This window comes from Triticum aestivum, chromosome 5D (assembly GCF_018294505.1).
Source record: "Triticum aestivum cultivar Chinese Spring chromosome 5D, IWGSC CS RefSeq v2.1, whole genome shotgun sequence".
Classification (NCBI taxonomy): Eukaryota; Viridiplantae; Streptophyta; class Magnoliopsida; order Poales; family Poaceae; genus Triticum; species Triticum aestivum.
The window spans coordinates 32,232,781-32,254,389 of NC_057808.1; positions in this window are offsets into that span (position 1 = coordinate 32,232,781).

Here is a 21,609-nt window from a genome sequence, read left to right on the forward strand (position 1 = left end):
CCAGGCATCTCAATGTTTTGCCGGCAATCAACGGTGCCCTGGTGTTTGAAATTCATTCCTATTTCTTGCATGGGACCTAAGCATGCACCCAAGGACACAGATTTGATTTTTCGACTAGTTCGTATGCACTGGAGCATTAGTTCAAATTTAAATTATGCGCATAAATGCATTGAAAACTCAGTTAATGCATAAAAATGTCCAAACGAACCCCGAAAAATCACAAAAATTCACAAAACAGTCCTGTTGTTCTATGTTCACACGAGAATAAAATTTGAAAGCAATAAGAGGCAATGGATATCGTTTCGTCCCCAAAGGTGGGACGTTCCCTACCGAAAACCATCATGCTTGTTGTGAGAAGCTCCGGTTTGTCAGAAGCATATACCCAAACCTGCCCCAAGTGGGACAAAATTTGTACCACGGCACGTTGATGCCGCTATACGATAGAGTGGCAAGTTTCATGAATTTCAGATGGGTTTTGGATTTACTAGAATTTAAAAACCAGGCATCTCAATGTTTTGCCGGCAATCAACGGTGCCCTGGTGTTTGAAATTCATTCCCATTTCATGCATGGGACCTAAGCATGCACCCAAGGACACAAATTTGATTTTTCAACCAGTTTATATGCACTGGAGCATGCGCATGTAGTTCAAATTTGAATTATGCACGTAAATGCATTGAAAACTCACATAATGCATAAAAATATCCAAACGAACCCCGAAAAATCACAAAAATTCACACAACACTTCTGTTATTCTATGTTGACACGGGGAAAAAATTTGAAAGCAACAAGAGGCAATGGATATTATTTCGTCCCCAAAGGTGGGACGTTCCCTACCGAAAACCATCATGCTTGTTGTGAGAAGCTCCGGTTTGTGAGAAGCATTTACCCAAACCTGCCCCAAATGGGACAAAATTTGTACCACGGCATGTTGATGCCGCTCCATGATAGCATGCCAAGTTTCATGAATTTCAGACGGGTTTCGGATGTACTAGAATTTAAAAACCAGGCATCTCAATGTTTTGCTGGCAATCAACGGTGCCCTGGTGTTTGAAATTCATTCCCATTTCTTGAATGGGAGCTAAGCATGCACCCAAGGACACAGATTTGATTTTCGACCAGTTTATATGCACTGGGGCATGCACATGTAGTTCAAATTTGAATTATGCATATAAATGCATTGAAAACTCACTTAATGCATAAAAATGTCCAAACGAACCCTGAAAAATCACAAAAATTCACAAAACAGTCCTGTTGTTCTATGTTCACACGAGAATAAAATTTGAAAGCAATAAGAGGCAATGGATATCGTTTCGTCCTCAAAGGTGGGACGTTCCCTACTGAAATCCATCATGCTTGTTGTGAGAAGCTCCGGTTTGTGAGAAGCATATACCCAAACCTGCCCCAAATGGGACAAAATTTGTACCACGGCATGTTGATGCCGCTCCATGATAGCATGCCAAGTTTCATGAATTTCAGATGAGTTTTGGATTTGCTAGAATTTCAAAACCAGGCATCTCAATGTTTTTCCGGCAATCAACGATGCCATGGTGGTTGAAATTTATCCCATTTCTTGCATGGGACCTAAGCATGCACCCAAGGACAAAGATGATTTCTCAAAGAATTTATATGCACTAGAGCATGTGCATGTAGTTCAAATTTGAATTATGCACATAAATGCATTGAAAACTCACTTAATGCATAAAAATGTCCAAATGAACCATGAATAATTCCAATTCTTTTATGGTCACTGCAGATAAAAGGTCTAGCAATTCAAACACCATCCATGCCTGCTGTGACCCCATTATGTAATTCAAATCAAGACGAAAAACCAAGTAGATCCCACATAGTTTATTATAACCGACCGGGTGAGATGCAACACAAAATATCTTCGGACCTTGTCTGAATAAGGGACCGTGTCTGATGACACTTTGCGCGCCAGTTTTTTGGCTGAAGCGATTCCAAATTTTCGGCTTCCGTAGAAATATCTACCTCCCCGCCCCCTCCCCCTTACCAAAAGCCACATTTCCCCTCTTTCCGCCTTCCTTTCCAAGTTGAAACCTTCACTCCTTGCTTGCAGCACCGCCGCCTCCTCGCCGGCGACCCTCCTTCACGCTGCTCGGCCTCGCCTATCCAGGCAGGTAATCCACACCCGACCCCCATCCTCCTCCTCCTTCCATATCCCACATGCCCCAACCGCCGGCGCGTGCGCGACACCTTCCACCCAAATCACCGGCCCCTCCACCAAATAAGCGCCGGCCTAAGCCATGGTGCACGCAGTAGAGCCAGGACCTCAAGGAGCATTTGGGAGCGGAGAAGCAAATCGCGGCCGCACGCGCGAATGAGGTCACGATGGATACCATTCGTGCCGACCCCCAGATCTTGGAGGAGCACCTCGCCATCGAGGCCACCGTTGACACCTCGCACGCCGACGCCGCGACACAGTTGGCTGCTTTAAATGACAGTTCGTGGCGTTTTCTCGAGGCCACCGTCGGTGCCTTCGACGAAGACTACGAGGTGTTTTATCAACGTGCACGTGCTTACCTCAACTCGAGAGCCAACAGGTTGGTGCCCGGAGCGGCTCAGGCAACTCACCACTACAACAAGGGCACCCACGATGCGGAGGCCTCGCCCTCTTCCATGTCCAAGGAGCCAATCGTCATCGATATCTCCGACAATGAGGAGTAGCTTGTCTTATTAGCTCACTATAATGACCCATGTTCAGTTTGCTAGCTACTTCCTTTCCTTAACAAATTCTAGTGAATTGTGCTATCTACTTTTACCATGCAATCTTCTGCTATAGTGTATATGTTCTATATGTCGTGCAATGTGGTGTTCAATTAACTGCTTGGTTCAATTCTGCAAATGTGATGTTCAATTCTTCAGGGTGCAATATTTCCAGGTTGTTAAGCATGCTTGGTTTGGTTAACTGTCTGATCTTCTATTAGGAGTATGTTATATTGTTCAATTGGTATTTAGTTAACTACATGGTTCATTTGTTGTGGCTTGGTTCACTTGTTGTGGTGTTCAGTTAACTGCTTGGTTCAATTCTGCAATGCGATGTTCAATTGTTGTGGGTGCATTCTGTTATTGTATACCATGTGCGGAATAATTCGGATTTGGCTGTACTAAATACATGAGAAACAAATACAATTGCTATATTTCCAAGTTGTTAAGCATGCTTGGTTTGGTTAACTGTCTGATCTTCTATTAGGAGTATGTTATATTGTGCAATGTGGTGCTCAGTTAACGTTTGGTTCATTTGTTGTGGTGTTTAGTTAACTGCTTGGTTCAATTCTGCAATGCGATGTTCAATTGTTGTGGCTGCATTCTCTTATTGTATACCATGTGAGGAATAAATCGAATTTGGCTGTACTAAATACATGAGAAACAAATACAATTGCTCTATTTCCAAGTTGTTAAGCATGCTTGGTTTGGTTAACTGACTGATCTTCTATTAGGAGTAAGTTATATTGCAATGTGGTGCTCAGTTAACATTTGGTTCATTTGTTGTGCTGTTTAGTTAACTGCTTGGTTCAATTCTGCAATGCGATGTTCAATTGTTGTGGCTGCATTCTATTATTGTATACCATGTGAGGAATAAATCGAATTTGGCTGCACTTAATACATGAGGAACATATACAAGTGTTGTATTTCCTAGTTCTTAATCATGCTTGGTTTGGATAAATGGGTTTTCCATGTGGCTTAAATTAATCTGCTTAATCTGATGAATCTGCAAAGGTTTACAAGATGGTACTAACTATTATACCTTGCCTTTTTGTATTCCTTTGCCCCATTTCCAATATAGAGAAGATATTTATGCACATCCTTGTTTTCAGGCTTCACTGATGATTACCTCTCAAACCACCTCTGTGGTCAGGAGGCGAGGAAAGTTTTCATACAACACCCATGGATCAATATTGAAGTGTTCCTGAAGAGGTCGAAGGATGGACGGTCAATCATCCACAGGAACTGGTCTAAAGTTGCAAAGACCTTCAACATGAATGAAGGCTCAATATTCCGCCTTCCACTTCAGCAATTTTCCAGATGAGATGCATCTCTCTATGTACCGTCTATGATGCTAATTTCGAAAGGTTCTAGATATTGCATGTGAAACTTGCTGCTGGTGTAGTTGTGTAATGGGGTAGCTGAGTGCTGAAGCTATATCATGTTGTACTCCGATGTATTTCAATTATGAAATCCTGCTTCCTTGATATGGAAATGGAATATATTATGTTCTTAATATGAATGTCAATTAGATTAGTAAATGGATTATTAATAATAGGGCAATTAGCCCGCTAATTGGACAATTAGCTTGCTAATTGGATATTCCTATTGCAAACGGTTAATGAGAAACCACCGTGGGCGATGACCTCAGGCAACGCACACAGTTGCTAGGAATAAACCGTGTTGGATCAATGAACAATCACACACGACATTCTCTTCAAAACTGTTTGCGTTATGCCACCTTGCGCAAACGTTTTCCTTGTAGTGACTGTGTGGGATGTATATAAGAACGGAAACATTTAGTGGTGACTGACTGTGTGGGATGTACTTACAACCGGAAATCATTTTGCATGTATAATTGTATTTTTTAGCACTATTGTACGTATTTCTGTATTTGAGTGCTCCTGGTCGCACACGACCTCAATTTGCCGAGCGAGTGAGCCAGGAGGGCATATCCCCAACGGTTTCTGGGTCGTGTGGGAAGGACCCCCCTATCGCCCACACTCACTTGGCGACGGTTCCAAAAGCCGTCGCGGAAAGGGGTTAAAACCGTTTGTTTAGGACCGACGTGTACCAATGAGAACACAAAGAGTTGTGGGCGATAATAGTCATACTACTTACCACCAATGTCTTACCTTGAATCGGTGGTATTGTTGGATGAAGCGGCTCGGACCGACATTACATGACCGCGTTCATGAGATTGGTTCTACCGACGTGCTTCGCACACAGGTGGCCGACGGGTGTCTGTTTCTCCAACTTCAGTTGAATCGAGTTTGACTACGGTCATCCTTGTTGAAGGTTAAAACAGCACACTTGACAAAAAATCGTTGTGGTTTTGATGCATATGTAAGAATGGTTCTTTGCTAGAGGACGTCTAACTTGTTTTTGCAGGGCATGTTGTGATGTGATATGGTCAAGACGTGATGAGATATAAATTGTTGTATGAGATGATCATGTTTTGTAAAATTTATCAGCAACTGGCAGGAGCCTTATGGTTGTCGCTTTATTGTATGAAATGCAATTGCCATGTAAAGGCTTTACTTTATCATTAAGCAGTAGCGATAGTCGTAGAAGCAATAGTTGGGGAGACGACAACGATGCTACGATGGAGATCAAGGTGTCAAGCCGGTGATGACGGAGATCATGACGGTGCTTTGGAGATGGAGACCAAAGGCACAAGATGATGATGGCCTTATCATGTCACATATTTTGATTGCATGTCATGTTTATATTTTATGCAACTTATTTTTCTTAGTACGGCGGTAGCATTATAAGATGATCTCTCACTAAATTTCAAGGTATATATAAGTGTTCTCCTTGAGTATGCACCGTTTCTACAGTTCGTCGTGCCAAGACACCACGTGATGATCGGGTGTGATAAGTTCTACGTTCACATACAACGGGTGCAAGCCAATTTTGCACACGCAGAATACTCGGGTTAAACTTGACGAGCCTAGCATATGCAGATATGGCCTCGGAACACTGAGACCGAAAGGTCCAACGTGAATCATATAGTAGATATGATCAACATAGTGATGTTTACCATTGAAAACTACTCCATCTCACGTGATGATAGCACATGGTTTAGTTGATATGGATCACGTGTGATCATTTAGATGACTTGAGGGATGTCTATCTAAGTGGGAGTTCCTAGGTAATATGATTAATTGAACTTTCATTTATCATGAACTTAGTACCTGATAGTTTTTGCATGTCTATGTTGTTGTAGATCAATGGCCCGTGCTACCATTCCTTTGAATTTTCTTGCGTTCCTAGAGAAAGCTAAGTTGAAAGATGATGGTAGCAACTACACGGACTTGGTCTGTAACTTGAGGATTATCCTCATTGTTGCACAGAAGAATTACGTCCTGGAAGCACCGCTAGGTGCAAGACCCGCTGCAGGAGCAACTCCGGACGTTATGAACGTCTGGCAGAGCAAAGCTGATGACTACTCGATAGTTCAGTGTGCCATGCTTTACGACTTAGAATAGGGACTTCAAAGACGTTTTGAACGTCATGGAGCATATGAGATGTTCCAGGAGTTGAAGTTAATATTTCAAGCAAATGCCCGAGTTGAGAGGTATGAAGTCTCCAACAAGTTCTATAACTGCAAGATGGAGGAGAATAGTTCTGTTAGTGAACATATACTCAAAATGTCTAGGTATCATAACCACTTGACTCAGTTGGGAGTTAATCTTCCTGATGATAGTGCCATTGACAGAGTTCTTCAGTCACTGCCACCAAGCTATAAAGGCTTCTTGATGAAATATAATATGCAAGGGATGGAAAATACTATTCCCGAGTTCTTCGCGATGCTAAAGGCTGCAGGTTAGAAATCAAGAAGGAGCATCAAGTGTTGATGGTTCACAAGACCACTAGTTTCAAGAAAAATGGCAAAGGGAAGAAGGGGAACTTCAAAAAGAACGGCAAGGAAGTTGCTTCTCAAGTGAAGAAGCCCAAGTGTTGGAGTAATTGGCCACGGGTGGCCTTATCGGCCCCCCATGGCGCTTCAAGACATCGGGGCCGACTGCCCCCTCAAGATTCAAAGAGCCAAGTGCCGCCTCCTCGTGACCGGCTGGTCCAAGCGGCTGGCTGCGAGGAGACGGCAAAAGCCCAATAGGCGGCCACGAGGAGGGCCGACTCCTAGCAGGCGGCCCTAGACGTCCTCGATGTCTGCGCTCACATAAATATGAAGAGACAGGGCGTGGCTACAGCACGCCTTGCCGCTTCCAGTTCCAGGGCCAAGCATGGCCACAGTGCGACGTACCAGACGGAGATCTCCCATCCGGCGCGGCACTGTTGCCATGCTACCCATGACATCACCTTGTCAGAGGGAGCCATGCTCCCACAACGAGTTGTCGGTACGGCCCACAGGCAGCGGGCCCTACCCGTCCATCAGGAGCTAGAAGGAGGTGAGCCCGGACCAGTCGGCTCATATGGAGGCTGGCCCCTGACCAGGCGGCCTTCCCTCCTTGGAGTTTGTGCGCCATTAACCAGAAGAGATAGGGAGTTGCTATAGTGAGCGCCCACCAGGCGGCGGTATTGTAGCCACGCCTCCCTCGACAAGCACGCATCATTAGCAGCACAGCTATAGTGTTGAGCAGCCAAACAGGCCCGCGAGCGGCGGGCGCGGCCTGTCAGCGAAGTACGAGACAGTCGGTGGGACCCACCAGGTGGCGGGCCCCACCAGCCGGCCACTTGAGATATAGTGATCACGCGGAGACCCCGCAGAGCAGGACTAGGGGTATTATCTCTAGGAGAGCCCCAAACCTGGGTAAGATTCGCCGGCGTGCATGTCTTCGCCTCATCCCGTTTCCTGGCACCGGCGACGTCTTATTAACCCCCTCCATGATAAGACATCCATTGGCATATGTCGCACGACACCCCCGACATTTGGCGCCCACCGTGGGGCTAGGTGCACCGTCATCCGGAGATCTGTTCTGGACGGGAACCCTCTTCCTGCCCAGCAAGCGTAGCCAGCCCGGCATGCCCGACGGCGTTAGCCCCGGCGCGCTGCATGGTGCAGAGCTCGCCTGCGCGGCGGCTGGTCTCGCTGACCTTGTTGGCATGATCCGCCTCTCCGATGAGCCCGCGCCAGGCGCGGGTGCAACCAACACGGAGAGCTGCCTCGTCGACCTCCTTGGCAAGCTCGACATCGCCAACGAGCCCGCCTCCGACCTGGAGTCGATCGGCTCCACCGACCCGATGGTTGTCGACTTCGACACCGCGTCTCTTGATGCCTTCCCCACCAACGTGGTGGTAATCGATGGCCCTCTCCCTCACGCCGACAGCGGCGGCAGCACCGCCACGGAGGTGCTCGTCATCAGCCACGACGGAGTTTCTGGTTGCGCCGCCCAAGACCCGCTCAAAGCGGCGATACGAGACCTGTCTGCACCCATTGCAAAAGATGCCGACGCTGAGGCGCCGGAAGCACGCCACGTCTTGCTTGTCGAGAGCGCCAAGAAATTGGCCAGGATGAGATGCCTCTCGGAGGCCTACCAGTGTGAGATGGACCGCGTTGTTGGCGGCACGCCGACCCCTGGCAGGCCCAGCCGCATTGGCATGGTTCGGCTGCGTGGCGCTGCCGTCGCCAGCATGTTTGGGGCAGACCGCCCTATCTACGCCACGCCCATGGAGAACATACGAGCTGCCCAGGCGGCAGCAGACGAGCTGGACAACCTCGAGGGCGACAAGCATCGCCACATGACGGAGCGCCTCCAGCGACTCATTGACGCAGCTGCCGAGCAGCAAGAAGCCGGCTGCCGCGCCGAAGAGCCCAACCAGTGGAATTACGACCCACCTCCTCGCCGAGACCAAGGCACGACCTCCTAGACGCCGACAGGCGGCGTCCGCGACAAGAGAGACAAGGAGTCGGCTGCCAGCCGCAGCCGGACACTCCTCACCATCGAGCGTGACCAAGACGGTCGCCCAAGAGCAGTGGAACGGCGGGACGACTATCCGCCTCCTCTGCCTCCCCGCAGGGAGAGGCACACCTCCCCGCCGCCTGTTGACCACCCGACACTCGGCGACCACCTTGGCCGCCGAGAAGGAGTCGGAGAGAATGACGCGCGCCACCGAATCGATCGCCTTGCTCGATCCCAAGCGCTAGAAGAAGAAGACGCGTTGGGCCTGCCCTTTTTCGGCCCCCGCGTCCGCGATGAGCCCTTTCCGAAAGGGTTCACGCTTCCATGAGATACTCCCAAGTACAACGGCTCCGTGAATCCGGAGGACTGGCTGGTCGACTACTCCACGGCTGTCAACATAGCGATGGCAACAAGCGCGTCGTCGTAAAATACGTTCCGCTCATGCTCCAGGGCACAACCCGGAGATGGCTGAACAGCCTGAAGCCCCGCACCATCAATAGCTGGGTAGATTTCACTGAAGTCTTCATCCGCAACTTCACCAGCACCTACAAGCGGCCGCCTAAGCCCCGCCAGCTCTCTCTGTGCGTCCAAGGCCCCAACGAGTCCACTCGTGACTACGTGATGCGGTGGGCTAAGTTGCGCAACTCCTGCAAAGTGGTGCACGAGGTCCAAGCAATCAAGTACTTCACTGCCGGGTGCCGAGAGGGCACCTTACTCAAGCACCAACTCCTCTACGACGAGCCGGCCATACTCGATGAGCTGCTGATCATAGCAGACAAGTATGCCACTTCCGACTCCTCATGAAGTCAGAGCTTCGGGTGGACGCCTCTGGAAAGGTGCTCCCTCCGGCTCCCAGAACGCCGGCTGGTGAGTCAAGTCGGCGCCACCAGTAGAACGACAACAAGCGCAAAGCCCCGATGTCGGCTTCCTCCAGCCGGCAGGTGGCGACAGTAGAAGACCAGCAGCCAGAAGGGCAGCCCATACCCAAGCGTCAGAGAGGCGGCAAGCCGAATTGGTTGCCCGCCTTTTCCTATGAGCAAACCCTTGACGCTCCCTGCAAGTTCCACAGCGGCGTGAAGCCGTCCAACCATAAAACCCGGAAATGCCACTGGCTTACCCGAATCTCCAAGGGCGAAAGACTGCTGCCTCCCCCGCCTGCTGGCCAGCCGCCGCCGCCTCCTCAGCAGCTCGCGGCTTGTCTGGTAGTTGGCGCCATCCAAGATGAATTCCCTGAAGTGCAGGGAGCCTACGTTGTCTTCACCAGCCAAACTGACGACAAGCGCAGTCGGCGTCAACAGCATCAAGAAGTCAATGCTGTCGCCTCTAAAACTCCAGAGTACATGCACTGGTCTAAGAAGCCCATCAGGTGGAGCCGAGCTGACCATCCGGAAGTGATGCCATCCCCGGGTTCTTATGCCCTGGTGTTGGATGCTACCTTTGCCACAGAGAGGCGAGCCGCTCGTTTTTCCCGAGTCCTGATAGATGGCGGCAGCAGCATCAACATCCTTTACCGTGATGCCATGGAAAAGTTGAAGATCAAAGAGAAGCAGCTGCAGCCCAGTCGGACTGTGTTTCATGGCATTGTGCCCGGCTTGTCCTCCTCACCAATCGGCAAGATCAAGATAGATGTCCTCTTCGGAGACAAGAATCATTTCTGCTGCAAAGCAATTTGGTTTGAGGTGGTGGACTTGGAGAGCCCTTATCATGCATTGCTTGGCCGACCTGCTCTGGCCAAGTTCATGGCAGTACCACACTATGCTTACCTCAAGATGAAGATGCCGGGAACCAAGGGCATTATCACTATAGCTAGAGATTACAAAAAGTCAGCTGACTGTGCAGCAGCCAGCAGCCGGCTGGCCGAGTCCCTAGTGATTGCCGCTGAGAACAAGCTCCTGGACCGGGTGGTGGCCATGGCCAGCAAGCAGCCAGACCTGTCACCAGAGCCCAAAGAGTAAGAGACTGAGGGCTCCTTCAAGCCGGCCAAGGAAACGAAGAAGATTCTGTTGGACCCCGAGCACCCGGAGAGGCACGCTGTTATAAGTGCCAACCTTGATAGCAAATAGGAAAGCGAGCTCGTTGATTTCCTCCATCAGAATTGGGACATCTTCGCATGGTCTCCCAAAGACATGCCAAGTGTTCCGACGGAATTCGCCAAGCACAAGCTACATGTTAGAGCAGACGCCAGACCAGTCAGATAGCCGCTCTGCCGACTGTCAGAAGAGAAGAGAAGAATTGTTGGTGAAGAGATAGCCCGACTCCTGGCAGCCGGCTTTATCATGGAAGTTTTCTTCCCAGAATTGCAAGCCAATCCAGTCCTTGTACTGAAGAAGAACAACAAGTGGCGCATGTGCATTGATTATACCAGTCTCGACAAAGCCTGCCCCAATGATACATTTGCCTTGCCACGGATTGACCAAGTGATAGACTCCACAGCCGGATGCGAGCTGTTGAGTTTCTTGGATGCCTAGTCAGGTTACCACCAGATCAAGTTGAACCCGGCAGACCGCCTGAAGACCACTTTCATCACACCATTCGGAGCCTTCTGCTACCTGACCATGACATTCGACTTGAGGAATGCCGGTGCCACGTTTCAGTGTTGCATGCAGAAGTGCCTCCACAAGCAGCTCGGCAGGAATGCCCACGTCTATGTAGACGATATTGTGGTGAAGACGGAGAAGCGTGGTACCCTCTTGGAAGATCTCAAAGAAACCTTTGAAAATTTGCGCCGGTTTCAGATCAAGCTCAACCCGGAGAAGTGCGTGTTCGGAGTACCAGCTGGCCAGCTCCTCGGCTTCCTAGTCTCAGAGCGCGGCATCGAGGGCAACCCTGTGAAGATCAAGGCCATCGACAGGATGGAGAAACCCACCCGACTGAGAGACGTCCAGAAGTTTACCGGCTGCTTGGCATCCATCAGCCGCTTCATCAGTTGGTTGGGCGAGAAGGCTCTTCCTCTGTACCAGCTCATGAAGAAGACCACTCATTTTGAGTGGAATGACAAAGCGGATGAAGCTTTCCTCCAGCTGAAGAAGATGTTGACCACGCCTCCTGTCCTAGCGGCTCCGACTCCCAAAGAGCCCATGCTCCTTTACATTGCCGCAACTAGCTGGGTGGTCAGCACAGTCATTGTGGTACAACGCCGAGAAGACGGCAAGGCACAACCGATCCAGAGGCCTGTGTACTATTTGTGCAAGGTGCTGTCAGCCTCAAAGTAGAACTATCCCCACTACGAGAAGATGTGCTACGGCGTGTATTTCACTGCCAAGAAACTCAAGCCATACTTTCAAGAGCACCCCATCACGGTCGTTTGCACCGCCCCGCTTGCTGAGATTATGGGCAATAGAGATGCTTCAGGCCGAGTGGCCAAATGGGCAATTGAGTTCGCTCCCTACACCATCTTCTACCAACCCTGCACCACCATCAAGTCCCAAGCACTGGCCGACTTCCTCGTCGACTGGGCCGAGACCCAGTACCTGCCGCCAGCTCCGGACTCCACCCATTGGTGGATGCACTTCGATGGCTCAAAGATGCGCACTGGCTTGGGAGCCGGCATCATCCTCACCTCTCCCAAAGGCGACAAGCTCAGATACACACTGCAAATCCATTTCGCCGCCTCCAACAATGTGGCCGAGTATGAAGCACTGATACACGGCCTCCGGCTGGCCAAAGAGATCGGCATTCGCCGGATCCTGTGCTATGGCGACTCCGACTTGGTGGTCCAGCAGTCTTCTGGTGACTGGGACGCCAAGGATGCAAACCAGCAACTTAGCGGATACTTTGAGGGGTGCGAGTTCCATCACGTGCCAAGGGCCGACAACGAGCAAGCAGATGCCCTGGCACAGATCGGCTCCACACGGCAAGCAATACTAGCCGACGTTTCCCTTCAGTGCCTCCGCAAGCCGTCGATCAAGCCTTCTCCAGAATCTGAGTCCATCTTTGTGCCGGTTCCTCCCGAAGCAGTCGGATCCGACTCGAGAGCTGTAGCAGCCGGCCCGGGGACTTCAGCAGGCGGCGCGGGGACCGCGGCAGTCGCACCCGGCCCGGGGACTTCACAACCCGGCCCGGGGGGCTGCCGCAGTCGGCCCAGGGACTTCACCAAGCGGCTCGGGGACTGCAGCAGTCGCACCTGGCCCGAGAACTTCACAACCCGGCTCGGGGGCAGCGACAGTCAGCCCGGGGACTTCAGCAGCGCAGCAAGTGGCAATGAATTCCAACCCGCCGCCTCCCAACCCAACCGCCCTCGTATAAGTGGCTGTGGTGGCCATCGAAGGAATTCAAGCACCATCATGGGCAGAGCCCATCCTCAAGTTTCTGGTGAATAGAGAGCTGCCGGCCGATGAGATCTCGGCCCAGCAAATACAGCGTCGAGCAGGAGCCTACACGATAGTAAACAGAGAGCTCGTCCGGCGCAGCGTGACTAGAGTCTTCCAGCGCTGCGTAGAATCAGAGAAAGGCCAAGCAATCCTCAAAGATATCCACCAAGGCGAGTGCCGTCACCACGCATCTTCCAGATCTCTTGTCGCCAAAGCTTTCCGCCATGGTTTCTTTTGGCCGACTGCTTTGGAGGACGCCAAGGATCTGGTCAAGCATGGCAAAGGGTGTCAGAAGTTCAGCTCACAGCAACATCTACCAGCTTCTTCACTCAAGACCATTCCCCTGGCTTGGCCCTTTGCCGTCTGGGGGCTGGATATGGTGGGACCATTCAAGACAGCACGCGGCGGCATCACCCATCTGCTCGTCGCCGTGGACAAGTTCACCAAGTGGATTGAAGCAAAGCCAATCAATAAGTTGAATGGTCTGACTGCTGTGACCTTCATTGCAGATATCACCACCCGATACGGTGTACCACATAGCATCATCACCGACAATGGCACAAACTTTGCCAAAGGAGCCTTGGCCCGTTTCTGCGCGACGCAGGGCATCCGACTGGACTTAGCGTCCGTTGCCCATCCGCAGTCGAACGGCTAGGTCGAGCGAGCAAATGGGCTCATCCTCTCCGGCATCAATCCCCGACTGGTCGAGCCTTTGGAGCGGTCGGCCGGCTGCTGGATCGATGAGCTGCCGGCCATTCTTTGAAGCCTCCGCACCACTCCGAACAAATCAACCGGCTTCACTCCATTCTTTCTCGTGTACGGTGCCGAGGCTGCCATCCCAACTGACATTGAGTTTGACACACCTCGCATCACCATATACACAGAAGCGGAGGCGAAGGAAGCACGAGAAGACAGTGTCGATCTGCTGGAAGAGGGCCGGCTGTTGGCACTCAGCCGGTCTGCCATCTACCAGCAGAGTCTACGTCGCTACCACAGCCGGAAGGTCAAGCCAAGGTCCTTCTAAGAGGGCGACCTTGTGCTTCGACTGATCCAGCGAACAGCCGGCCAGCACAAGCTCTCGGCCGCTTGGGAAGGCCCCTTCATCATCAGCAAAGCATTGGGCAATGACTCCTACTACCTCATCGATGCACAGAAGCCCAGAGCACGCAAAAGAGATGACTTTGGCAAGGAATCGGAGCGCCCATGGAACGTCAATCTCCTTCGAAGATTTTATAGTTGAATGCAGTATGTACCACGCTACCTTTTGTATTAAGCGCAAAAACATTGGGTCCCTCAAGGAGCACTCGGGGACTACCCTCTTTTATCTATATGATAAGTATTATGCCTATGAATGTGTTATTTCATTATTCTGCCTGGCGCCGGGTTCGGCCTGTTGGCCCGGGGGCTTGCCGCCTTGTACTATGTCAATACCACCTGCAGTCGGACAAGTAGTGTGCCGGCACCTAAGCCCTCTCTTGCCACAAGCCGCAGCTCGCAGAGCGACTCTCCGGCCGACAAGAGATGAAGGCAGGAAACAGTGCCCACACAAAAAATGGCTAAGGACTAAAAGCATTTACAAAGGCCGAGTCGGCTCTTCACCTCGCCAACCGGCTGCTGAGCAGTCGGCCGGCCGGTTTCTAACTTAAATTTGCTACACTCTACCAAACGGCTAAAGTACTTACCCTTCCCAAACGGCAAGTACTTGACCCAGCCACAGACCGCAGAGTGGCTGTCCGGCTGGCAAGATGGAAGCTAAGGGAAGGCGGCAAAGGAAAAAGCTAAAGGAGTAGAAAAGCAAGACAAGTCAGAAATCCGCAAAAGACTACTTTTTACAGCAAAAGGCCCTTGTCCAGCATTCAACAAAGTTTGAATACACCCCAGCGGGTGGAATTGCGTGAACTTAACAAATTTTGTTCAAGAGTTACAAACAGGGGAAAAAAAGATAACTTGGCCGCCTAGGCTAGAGGAGTAGCAGCCGGATCGGAGGGGCCGACAGAGGTAGAGGCTCCGGGCGGTAGAGAGGCCGCCTGGTGGGTCTCGGCCTGGTCAACATTGGCAGCAGTCGGCTCGCCGGCACTCCGCCCGTTGGTCGAGACATGGTCAGGCTGAGGCTGGCCGTCGTCTTCACCATCCGGCGCATCGTCTTCGCCGTCCTCGTCCTCGTCCTCCTCCTCTTCGCCTTCATCGCTGGAGGTGATCTCCTCCACCGAGTCCTCGCCACCTTCTGGGTTCAGACCGAACCAGTTGGTCGGCACCTCGGCGCCCGCCTCGTCCAGCTCAGGTAGGAATACACTGGTGTCCGTGTACTCGGCGATCGCCGCGGCGCGATGACGGAGCTGAGGCGCCACCGCCTCTAGCTCCGCGCCGGCTTCGGCACGAAGAGTGGCCAGCTTGTCCAAGTTCAGCCCAGGGTACCACCCCTTGACGAACTCCAAAGCCCGGCGTGCACCTGCCCGGGCCAGGAGCCCATCCACGCCTCGATGTGGACGAAGGCCACCTCCAACCAGTCGGAGGTCCGGCTGGCAGTGCGCAGAATGTGAGTGTCCAGCCAGAAGGCGGAGACCACCTGGGCTCCAGCACGCTGAAGATGGCGGAGAGCCCGATGCACCGGCTGGAGATGAGCTTGGATGGCGAACATCTGCTCGACAAGGGTCCGAGGGGCGTTGGGCACGATTGTCACGCCAGCCAGCCTCCACTCGTCGCGATGGGCCTCGACGGCCTGGCTGGCGGCAACAGAGTAGCCAGCAAAATACTCTGCTCAAGAAAAGAAGAAAGAAACGAGAAGTCGGAGGCCGGCATGCAGGACAAGCCTGCAGGTAGAACAAGAAAAGAGCAACCTACCATTGAGCATATCCTCGATCTCGCCGTAGCCAACCTCCAGGGCTTCCGTGTCAACCCAGTTCGAGCGCTGAGTCTAAAACTCGGCCTGAAGGGCCTCCTCCGCGTCCTTGAGTTTATGTAGCTCCATCTTGTGCTTGTCCGCCTGGTCAGGCAGCTGTTTGGCCAGGCGGTCACGATCTTGCTCCGCCTTGAGGCACTTCGCCTCCTTGGCGCAGCGCCTAGTCGCTGCTGCAAGGTGGCATTGGCGCCTGCAAGGACAAAGAAGAAGAGATAGTCAATAATCAACAAAAAGACAAATAGACGCCGAGAAGATCCAGCCCGACTGCTCAGCAGTCGACCGAAATCTCAGGGACTACACCCCGCGGGTGCGCTGACGCGCCCCCGCGAAGGATTGAACAATTCAACAAAGAAGTAAGAAAAAGTGGTTGCAGGAAGATCCGAACCGACTGCTCAGCAGTCGGTCCGAATCTCGGGGGCTACACCCAGCGGGTGCGCTGACGCCCCCGCAAAAGAAAGAGGATGGAGTGCTTACTCTGGCTCTCAACCAAGTCCGCAGTCCACTTGTCCAGCTCCTTGATCTGGGCGTTAAAGGTGGCCGCGCGGACGTTGTGGTAGTCCTGCAACAAAGCAACAGAAAGAGAAGTGAGTCTGCTCAGCAGCCGGCCCAGAACTCGGGGGCTACACCCAGTGGGTGCGCTGGCGCACCCCCACCGAAGATTACAAGAATCAAAATCAAGAAGCAAGTTACGTGCCCGAACGGTTGCCCACGTCTTTACGAACACCCTCATGCATTGCTGAAGGGCGGCAGCCTCGGCCCTGAAGTCGGCCTGGACATCCTGTGCCGCCTTGATCAAGGTGCTCGTCCCGCCCTCGAGCACCCACTCCGTCGGCGCTGCACTGGTGGCTTCGGCATCAGGGACCGACGAGCTCGAGGCTCCGACCTCTTGAGGCCATGGCGCCGAAGTCGCCTTCGCCGCACGCCGGCGCTTCGGAGTGCGGACGGTGGAAGTTGCCCCAACCACCAGCTCACCACCGCCTTGAGGCGCCGACGGCGCGTTGGGCCGACTGCTTTCGGTCTCGGCAGCCAGCGTCTGCCGGGGCGCCTGCGGCCTCGGGATGACAGCGTCACCTCCCTCCCTCTCCATGATCAGCTGGTCGTCGCCGGCTGCTCCAGTCGGCGCCGGGATCTCCAGCGCCGGTGGCATGGAGCACAGCGGGACGACGAGCTGTGGAGCCTGGCCACCCGTGGCTGCTCCCGCTTGTGCTCTGGCGGACGCGTCCGCCTAGGCCTTGGTCGCCTCCTCTGCCTGGGCCTTGGCCGCGGCATCGGCCTAGGCCCCGACTGCCGCGACCACCTCCTCCTGCACCGCCTTGTCCGCGCCTACCTTTGCTTGCTCCGACCTCTCCTTCTCCTCGCGCGCGTTCTGCTCCATCGCCGCCTTGAGCTCGGCGCGCGGGTCCACACAGTGGGTAGTGGTGGAGCCCTCCGGCCCCCCGACGATGGAGGCGGAGGTCGACTGCTCGAGAGAGAGTGGTGCTCTATTCACACAAGTCGAAAAGAATTCAGAGAAGACTTACAAAAAGACAAAGGAAAACATAAGGAAGAACAAGCACTTACGCATGCACCGTCGGCGGCTGCTTCGGGGCCCTCTGGAATCGAGCTACCTTCGCAGCGGCCTCCTCCCGCCTGGTCGCTGCGGCCGAACCCTGGGGTTTCTTCGGCCGGCCGCCTTGTAGCTGCGCGCCGGCTCGACCTGGCTCGGCCTCCTCCTCGTCGTCATCCGACCACGTCTCAAGGCCGCCTCCTCCACTGGAGCCGCCTGCCCCATCGCCACCGCCTGTGGCGTCGTCTTCCAAGGTGGCCGCCCCCAAGTCGGGGTCATCCGTGTCAGTCACTGATTGGTCTGGCAGGTACTCCCGGCCTTCCTCCAGGGCGTCGACTACCGACTGGGTCGTGAGAAGCTGCAACACATGAGAAGTCGACAAAGCGGAGCTCGGCAGGAAAAGAAAAGACCAGGAAAAAAGAAAGAAGAGCCGGGAGCTTACGGCAGGAGGCGGATGCGCGCGGGAGTACGGCGGCTTGCCGAACTGCCAGTCCGACTCTGAGAGCTTGCAGTTCGTGATCTCGTTCACCATGAGGGCCACCTCCGTGGCCGGCATCTCCCGAGTGGACAGCTGGCACGGGTCCCGGTGTCCACTCATCTAACTGATCAGATGAGGCCGGCCCTGGAGGGGGAGAACCCAGCGCACCATGAAGGCGGTCAACAGGTCGGAGGCCTTGAGGCCCTCCGAGTCCGTCATCGCCTTGAGCCTGGCGACGGCGGCAGTGGAGGCGGCCGACAAATGTGTTGGCCTGAAGGACCAGTTGGTGCACGGCTCAACCGGTGGGCCGGCTTCGTAAGCTGGCAGGTTGACGAAGTCCAGCACCGGGTTGACGTTCTTGACATAGAAATACGACATATGCCACAGCTTGACCGACTGTGTCAAGCTGATGGGTGGGAAGTAGTTCCCGGCTCCTGGGCGTCGCACCTCCACGAAGGCTCCGCACTGAGCCGGCGAGTCCTTACCGGAGGTGCCAAGCTTGGTGTAGAAGAACTCTCCCCACATCTCGAGAGTGGGGAGAACGCCAAGGTAGCCTTCGCACAGCGTGACGAAGGCCGACAGTAGCACCACCGTGTTTGAAGTGAGGTGGTGCGGCTGAAGACGGTAGAACTAGAGGCAGGAGCGGAGGAAACCGCTCGCCGGCAGACCGAAGCCCCAGAGGAAATGAGAGCGGAAGATGACACGCTGGCCTTCCTCCGGCGCCGGCGAGATCTCCTTTGCAGGCCGGACGCGCGCCTGGACGTAGCCCTCACCCAGTAGCCGTCGCGTACTGCGGAGGTAGGTGATGTGGTATTCAATGACGTTGGAGCCATCCCAGTCACCGGCTCGCTCTATCTCCATGAAGCTCAAGCCCGACGAAGCGACGGCACGGCGACGAGGCTGGGTTTGGTGACGGCGGGCCGCGGCAGCACTTCGGCAAGTTGCGGGAGTGCGGCGGCGGCGGAGGGAGAGAAGAGCAAGAGGAAGAGCGAGGGAGAGGAGTGCGCGCGTGCTAATGCCGCCGCCCTCCTCCCCTACTTATAGCCCTGGGCTGCGAAGCCGAGGGGACGGGGCGTGGAGATCATGGGATTAACTGTGCCCATGACCCCGCGACCCCGCATTAACCGTGCAGTAAACGACATGGAGTGAACGCACCACGGAATCCCAACCGTTTGCCTCGGCCGCAGCGGATCCGCGCACGTGCTGAGGCCCGGTAGTGGTGGGCCCCGGCCTGCGGAGATGTCCCATCACACGTGTGGGCTGGCAGGCGGCCTGGCCGGCTGAGACACGTGCAATACGAATGGCGGGCGGCAAGACTGGCGCCAGGGTGGCGCGTCAAACAGTTCCTGCCAAGACGTTTCAAAAACAACCAGACGGCCTGCCTGGTCGTATCCGACTCCTAATAGACAGCCCTACGGAAGACAGATGGAGCAAGATCAAATAAGCACTCGGAGTAGGACGCTCCCGAGGCTCCTTCCCTTTGCCAACCACGGAGCCTCGTCAGCTTCGGGGACTACTATGAGAGTAATTGGCCACGGGTAGCCTTATCAGCCCCCCATGGCGCTTCAAGACATCGGGGCCGACTGCCCCTCAAGATTCAAAGATCCAAGCGTCACCTCCTCGCGACCGGCTGGTCCAAGCGGCCGGCTACGAGGAGACGGCAAAAGCCCAGCAGGCGGCCACGAGGAGGGCCGAGTCCTAGCAGGGGGCCTCCAAAGAGGCCGGCTCCTAGCAGGCGGCCCTAGACGTCCTCGATGTCTGCGCCCACATAAATATGAAGAGACAAGGCGTGGCTATAGCACGCCTTGCCGCCCCCAGTTCCAGAGGCCAAGCATGGCCACAGTGTGATGTAGCAAATGGAGATCTCCCGTCCGGTGCGACACTGTTGCCATGCTACCCATGACATCACCCCTGTCAGAGGGAGCCATGCTCCCACGATGAGTTGTCGGTACGGCCCGCGGGTGGCGGGCCCTACCTATCCATGAGGAGCCAGAAGGCGGCGAGCCTGGACCAGTCGACTCGTAGGGAGGCCGGCCCCTGACCAGGCGGCCTTCCCCTCCTTGCAGTTTGTGCGCCATTAACCAGAAGAGATGCGGAGTGGCTACAGTGAGCGCCCGCCAGGCGGCGGTACTGTAGCCACGCCTCCCGTGACAAGCACGCATTATTAGCAGCATGGCTACAGTGTTGAGCAGCCAACTAGGCCCGCGAGCGGCGGGCGCGGCCTCTCGGCCAAGTACAAGACAGTCGGTGGGACCCACCAGGCGGCGGGTCCCACCAGCCAGCGGAGAAGCCGGCAACCAGAGACACTGACAGCCGGGTCCTACACCCGGCCAGATTACCTTTGTACCCCTGGACGTAGGCCTATATAAACCCCCAGGGCACCCATGCAAAGGGTTCAGCCTCTTAGATATCCACACCCACATAGAGAGATGTAACATCCCGGATGTAACTTTCCATATTTGTAACTCCAACTCTTGCCATTTTCGGCTATGTGCTATGATATTCCTTCCGTGGTTGGGTTTTGTCTCTCGTTTTGCATTTTGTTTATGTCATGCATTTCATATCATGTCATCATGTGCATCTCATTTGCATACGTGTTCGTCTTTTGCATCCGAGCATTTTCCCCGTTGTCCGTTTTGCAATCCGGCACTCCCACATGCACCAGCGCACCCCTCTTGTTTCTTTTCATGAGCGGGTGTTGAACGTTCTCGGAATGGACCGAGTCTTACCAAGTGGCCTTGGTATACCACTGGTAGACCACATGTCAAGTTTCGTTCCATTTGGAGGTCGTTTGGTACTCCAACGGTTAACCGGGTAACCGCAAAGTCCTTTTGTGTGTTGCAGCAAAACCCCCCTCCAAACAGCACACAAACCCATCTAAGTCACCTCCATGCTCTAGGTCGTTCGATCACGATCGTGTGGGCGAAAACCGCACTCCATTTGGAGCCTCCTAGCTCCCTCTACCTATAAATATGTGTCTCTCCCGGATTTCTCACGCAGATGAAACCCTAGCCCGCTCCCCTCGCGCCGCCGGACACGTCCGGTCCGAGCCGGACGAACCCGCGCCGCCGCCCTCGCCCACTCACGCACCGCCATGTCAGCAACCCCGCCGCCCGTACGCCCGCGGCCCGGGAGCCCGCGTCCGGCCCCGCGGCCCGAGCCGCCGCCGCCCGCGCCCGAGGCGCCCCGCCGCCCGCGCGCCTCCTCCCGCAGTCCCGCGCCGCCGCCGTTCCATCTCCGGCCACCCGAGCTGGCGCAGCTCTGGCCACCCATCGCGGACGCCGCCCGTGCCCGCACCCGAGCCAGCGAGCCCCCCTGCTCCGCTGCCCGTGGACGCCGCCGCCTCCTCCGACCTCTAGCCAACTCTCGTTATCCCATTCTTGTTCATTACACGGGATTGTGTGAAGATGACCCTTCTTGCGACAAAACCACAATGCGGTTATGCCTCTAAGTCGTGCCTCGACACGTGGGAGATATAGCCGCATCGTGGGTGTTACAAGAGAGGAGTAGAGCTAGCCTTTCCCTTCTTCCTCCTCTAGCAAATAGCTTTAGGAGCAAGCTTGTAGCCACTTGAGATATAGTGATCATGCGGAGACCCCGCAGAGCAGGACTAGGGGTGTTATCTCCTAGGAGAGCCTGGGTAAGATTTGCCGGCGTGCATGTCTTCGCCTCATCCTATTTCCTGGCACCGGTGACGTCTTATTAGCCCCCTCGATGATAAGCCATCCTTTAGCATATGTCGCACGACACCCCCGACACCAAGTCTAGAACTAAGCCTGAAACTGAG